Here is a 6,860-nt window from a genome sequence, read left to right as displayed (position 1 = left end):
AATCATATGCAAATTTTTGCATGCATGCTTTTGAATAAGAGGGAGCCATAGCCTTCTCATTTGCAAACTTGCAACTTTTTTAGAATCACTAATCTTCATAAGTTGAAATTGAAAAATGGACCAAATATTTCTGAGATTTGGGGAAAGTGATTTTGTGAATATATACAGTCGTTGAGTCTAGGCTATAAACTGCACAGTGGACATTTGGAGGACCCTCTCATCTCCTCCTCACCTTTAAAAAAATATTTCTGACTTAAGAGCACTTGCTCTGGGCCACACTGACTAATGGTGAATGCAGATGGACCACTCGCTACCTGCATACACCTGGGCATATTATTTCACCTATGATGGCCTTGGTTTCCTCATCTGTTAAGTCTGAAGAACAGTACCTGTCCCCATAGGGCTAGAGTAAGGAGCTCAAAACAGTGCCTAAAATATACTAAGATCTCAGTAAATGTTAGCTATTTCTATGATGCTTATCTCCCCCTCTGCCCTCACCTCCTACCACTGCTTGCTTCAGGGGAGAATAAATCACAAGAAAGGCTGTGTATGAAAAAGACAAAGTGGCGTGCTGGGAGGTAGGGCATGATACCGGGGATTAAGAATTATCTACTAATAATCATCATCAGGAATAAAAAAAATTGGCTGTAATAGATAGAGTCAGGCCACCCATTTAATTACAAGTCATAATACCCACTAATTTTCACACGAAAGGATGAGGCACTCTAACAATACCCGTACCTTTTTCAGTACCACCAGGGAGGCTGGTTGCATGTGAATCCATAGGGAGAAACAGAGAGGAGACTGTCCTTGTGAATTCTTACAGTTCCCTCAATCTCCCAGCTATCACTTGTGCAGATCAGCAGCTAAGAAGCAACCACACACTGGGAAAGCCAGAGGAAAGCGGGCAGAGGTGGAACTGGTCTGCAAACCTATAAGAGGCATCCCAGACTTCTGGTAATTAAGTTTGGTTTCCATCAGCTGTGCAAAACACCAAGTTCAAGTCAGCCAAGGCCAGAGATGGAGAAGGGCAGGACTGTGGAAAAGACAAAGGGCCCTTCCACTGGAGCCTGCTATAACTGGTCCCTTCATGGAAGTCTCCAGCCCTAATGAATCCCGGCTGTTCACCTACACAATGAGCAATCATGTTCTGCCTCAGGTCTGGCTCAGCTCCACTCCCTTCCACTGGGAGCCAGCAAGGGGGTAGGTACATCTGTGGTTCTTTCTCCGGCCACATTCTTCTGGCTCTATGTCATTCTTCACACAAATTGCTGAAAGCCGGCAAGCTTTTCTCCTTCATAGTTAATATGCTTCTGAATCACTTGGGGAAACCTGTTCTTGACTTCCAAATGTATATTTATAAACTTCAATTTTTAAAAAAGTTGTCTGCTATGCAACTGAACTGCAAAGCCTTACAAAGAACACTGGCAAAAACGTTGACCAGAGTCCAAGTGGCTAACTCAAAAACAGTTGAGTCATTTGGGTAGGGAAGAAAACAAAAATAGAATAACTCCAAGAGAAGGTGATGGAGTAGAGTGGCATACAAAAAAGTCACTGTGGTCAAAAGATCCCCGTGTGGATCAAGGCTCTACTATGTATGAACCGGGGCAAGTCCATCAGCCCTTCTGAGCTTCAGTGTCCTCATCTGTAAAAAGGGGGTAATAACTACCTCTGAATTTTGGTGAGAAGACTACAATGATGCTGTTATACATAATAGGAGCTCAATCAATGTGTACTGTTTTTAATATTATAACTACTATAACTATCTATCTATGAACACCTCATCCTGGAGTTTTTAAAATAGGATGGAGAGAAGTGGCTTGACCTGAGAGGCACTGAAGAGGTTAGAAGGATGGGATCTGTGATTGATGATACACGGAGGATAACAGTGACAGAGAAGTCAAAGATGATTCCCAGTTTAATGACCATGTGGCGGTGGTTGGTGCGTGGCGGTGTGCTGGAGGAGCCCCTTTGTTCTCTCTCTCTCTCTCTCGGATTACTCTGTCTGGGAGAATCTGGGAACAACCCTGTGGAGAGTCTTACATGGAGAGGAAGTGAAGCCTCTTGACAGTAGTCATATGAATGAGCTTGAGAACATATCCCCCAGTCCTTCAAATGACTGCAGCCCCAGCCAGCAACTTGGCTGCAATCTCATGAGAGACTCCTAGCCAGAACCACCCAGCTAGGCTGCTCCCAGATTCCTGACACTCAGAAACTGGGCAAGATAATGCATTTTATTGTTTTAAGCAACTAAATGTGTTAGTTCATTCAGGCTGCTGTAACAAAATACCATAAACTGGGTGGCTTATAAACCACAGAAATGTATTTCTCTCAGTCCTCGAGGCTGGGAATTCCAAGGTCAAAGTCCCAGGAGATTTGTTGTCTGTTGAGGTCTCACTTTCTGGTTCATAGATGATGTGGTTCACAGCTGAGTCCTCACATGGTGGAAGGAAAGAACCCTGATATCTTCAGTCCCCACTATGGTCTGAATGTTTGTGTACCCTAAAAATGTGTTGAAACCTAATCCCAAATGTGGTGGTACTCAGAGGTGGGAACTTTAGGGTGTGACTAGGTCATGAGGGCAGAACCTTCATGAAGGAGATTAGTACTCTTATAAAAGAGGCCTGAGGGCGATTATTTGCTCTTTCTGCAATGTTAGGACACAGCAAGAAGGCACCATCTATGAAGCAAAGAATGAGCCCTCACCAGACACTGAGTCTGCTGACACCATGGTCTTGGACTTCCCAGCCTCCAGAACTGTGAGCAATAAATTTATCTTGTCTATAAATTCTCCAGTCTATTGTGCTTTTCTTACAGCAGCCTGATTGTACTAAGACAGCCCCTTACGCATCTACCAATCCAATTCATGAGGTCTCCACCCTCATGACTTAACCATCACCCAAACCTCCCACCTCCTAACATTGTCACGATGCAGATTAGTGTTACATATATAAATTGGGGGAGATCATAAACAATCAGACCATAGCACACAGAAATAAAATACAAATACAAAAGGTTTCTGGATTGGGCAACATGGGTTAGAGGAGAAACTAAAACCTTCTATATATCAGTAAACATGCAGCCAAATGAAAACTGCCAGCCCAACCATATTTAATGTAAATATACATTGTTGAGCCTAAGGACTCAACAATGAGAAATGTTTAAATAAAGTTAGATTATCACAGTTAGGAGGCTTCCCTGTGCATAACAACAAACCAAATTCATGTGGCTTAAATAACAAGGAATTTTATTATCTCATATAACAATGAGTCCACAGGTAGAACGGCTCCAGAGTTGTTTAATCCTGTGGCTCAACAACAATGTAAAATACCCAGGACCAAATTACCAAAAGATATCTACAGCATGCAAGCATTTATATAAAATCTCAGAACACACAAAAAATAGCATAAATTACTTATAAATATAAGCATGTATCATTAAACTACTAAAACATATAAAGAAATGACATTCTCTTTAAGATAGCACTGTGTGTCTCTTTAAGACACCACTGAGAAGGAAGGGCAGAGCAAAATATGGGATATGAAATTTTTAGCGAAAGTTTAAAAGACGCACAGGAGAAATTTGAAATAATTGAAGCAAAATATTAACATCTGTTTCATCTTTGAGATGAGTACATAGGTATCTGTTATTACCTAAGCTTTTTTTATATGCTTGGATTGTTTATAATTATATATAAATGTTATAGTGCTATAGAGATGACATAAGGGGGGAACATGCAGGAAACCATTTTCAGACGGATAAAGAAAACAAGCATTTATCGATTTATTTGAGAAACCATTTTGAGTGTCTGCTATATGTCAGGCACTATTCTAGGCAGTGGGGATAACATGGTGAGCAAGATGAATGATTTCTGTTTTTATGGAGTTCATGTACTACCAGACAAAAATATGCAATAAAAAAGGAAAACCAGATGATGATAGCGTTAGAAATGAAACAGAAGAATATGCTAGAAAGTGACTATTTTGTGGAATCAGAGCAGGCCTCTATGAGAAGGTGACATTTAAACTGAAAACCGAGGTGAACAAAAAAAAAAAAAGAAAGCCATCCGTGGGAGCCTCTGAGGAAAGACATTCTAGGCAGAGGGAACAGCTAATGCAAAAGGCCTGAGCTGGGAATGGGCTTAGTGTTCTTGCAGAGCACAAAGAAGGCCAGAGTAGCTGGCACTGAAGTACATCATCAACTCTTTAAACAAGAGAGAATATGAAAAGCGCCTGGAGAAAACGGGAGGATCAAGTGAGGCTTCATATCAGTGTAACTTTATCATTTGGGTGTTAAAGAATCCTTTGAGAATTCAATAAAAAGGTATGGATTCTAGAAAAATATACATGCATTCTGATATTTGCTTACAGTTTCAGGATATGTGGGGACCTTCTCAAGCCTATCCAAAATGACCTAACTCCCACATTTGAGCCAAGGCCACATTCTTCCCAGGCAGCCCCCAGTCAGTGAGGGTACATGGGAAAAGCCTCTGAAAATGCCATCCTCTCCCCAAGATAGTAAATCAAAGACAATATCACATTCCAAGGGTATGGTTGGAGATTGTTGTCACCCCTAAAGATCTTAATGATGCAGTGTTGATAATCTCTTTCTTAGCTCCCTATCTCAACTTAATTCACCAGTCTAGTCCCTGCAGAATGTAGAATAATTGTAGATTACCACATGTTCAACAAAGTGGTAGATCCAATTATGGATGCCTTATCATGCACGGTCTCATTGCTAGAGAAGATCCATGTCAACTCAGGTGCGTGATATGCAGCCATTGAGTTTTTTCTATTGCAATCAGAGAAGAAAATCAGAAACAATTTTGTTCATGTGCAATGGACAATAATATACATGCACAGTACTGTCCCAAGTGCATGTTAACTCTCCTGCAGTCATCACATATAGTCAGAAACAATCTGGAGTATCTGGACATCTTCCAGGATAACACACTGATCCATTACTTCAGTAGCAGAGCAGGGAGAGTAAAAGCTGGCTAGCACACTGGAGGCCTTGGCAACTCACTTCTGATGGTAGGAGATAAACTTTATGTAGATGCGTGAACATGGTGCATTGGTAAAATTATTAGAGATCCAGTGATTAGGGGAACACTGAGAGATCCTGTTCAAAGTAAAGGATAAATTGCTGCATCTTGCATCCTCTATTACAAAGAATGAAGTACAATGTCTGACATTGGTTTCACACCTCTCAACGCCACTTCAACCCAGGAGACATAAAAGGCAACTGACTTTGCATGGGGCCTGGAGCAAGAAAGGGATCTATAGTCAGTCCCGGCTATAATGCAAGCAACTTGGCCACATGGAACATATGATCTGGCAGAAGATTTTGTATTGGAGATGTCGGGGGGGGGGGGAATATGCATTATGGATCTTATACAAGCCCCAGTGAGAGAATCAACTTAAGCCCCTGATGTTCTGGACCAAGGTCATGCCATCTGCAGCACAGAATTCCATGCTTTCTGAAGAGTGAATACTGGACTGTTCCTGGACCCCAGTGGACATAGAACACTTGACTCTGGGGTATCAAGTGACCACAAGTATGAAACTCTTCATCATGAGCTGAGTTCTGTCAGACCCTCCAAGTCCTAAAGATACACGAGCCCATAGCAATCTATCTTAAGATGGAAATGGTCCATCCAGAATCAAGCCCAAGCAGGACCAGCGGGAACAATCAAGCTTCATGATTGGAAACTCCAGACCCACATGCCATCCTCCATGACTGTCCAGTGCCCCTCTCTCAGCTTGCACTGTGGCCATATGGTTAGGGGAATTTCCAGTACTACTACCTGAAGAAGGGAACCCCACGCTTGGTTTACAGGTGGGATATCTTGGTAGTTGAGTGCAAGCTGAAGGTGGGTGGTGAGTACATCGCAGCCACTTTCAAGAGTAGCTTTGAAAGACAGTGCTGAGAAAAGATCTTTCCAATAGGTGGAGCTTTGAGTGGTGTACCTTTTCATCTGCTTAGTGTGGAAGGAGAAGTGGCCTGAGGTGAGAATATATTTGTAGACTCATGGGCTGGGGTGAATGGCTTTGCTGGCTGATCAGAAGCCTGAAGTGAAATGGACTGAATAGTTGGAGGCAAGAAACTCTACAGTAGAGGCACATGGATGGGCATATGGGAGTGGGTACCAAGTGTGACCAGAAAGTGTGACAGTGGTCAACAAGAAAGCCTCCACCATGGAAGAGGAATTGAGCAACCAAATAGACAAAAATGGCTCATCCAGTTGACATTAGCCAGTGTTTGTCATCAGTCACCCAGGCCTGGCATGATGGGCACATAAACAGAATGGCCATAGTAGCACAGATAGAGGTGTTGCACAGGCCACAACAGCCTAGGCTGTAGCTTACCAAGGCCAATCTAACTACTGAAACCCCTGCATATTCAACTTCCCAATGCTACTTCCCTAAGAAGGCACTATTCTGACCCACCAAGAATGGGACAGGGACTGGAGAATTTGCGTTTCTAACAAGGTCCCAAGCAATGCCCCCAAAAAGGCTGGTCTGTGTACTAGTTTGAGGAGTGAGGACTTAAAGGAGCAGGAGTTACCTCCTCTGAGGTCATAGGCTGGAAAATTGACAGAGGAGAAAAAGCTCTTTCAATAGGCTGTAAAGGAGAATCATGAGGATTTTTAGCAGGAAACACTTTTTCCTTTAAGCAGAAGCAGCAGTAGGGGACTGCTGGCCCTTGAGAACTGGCATCTATGGACTAGGGAGAATTTTCCAGGCATGCTCCCTGGGAATGAAGGGGTTACTCTTTGCTAAGTGGCTTAGAGGTGAGCAGCATGAATTGTGTTGCATCTAAAGGGATTTAGGATTTGTAACAAAGTCTTCTCTTTCCCC

The sequence above is a fragment of the Rhinopithecus roxellana genome, chromosome 15, assembly GCF_007565055.1.
Source record: "Rhinopithecus roxellana isolate Shanxi Qingling chromosome 15, ASM756505v1, whole genome shotgun sequence".
Lineage (NCBI taxonomy): Eukaryota > Metazoa > Chordata > Mammalia > Primates > Cercopithecidae > Rhinopithecus > Rhinopithecus roxellana.
This window is presented reverse-complemented; position numbering follows the sequence as displayed.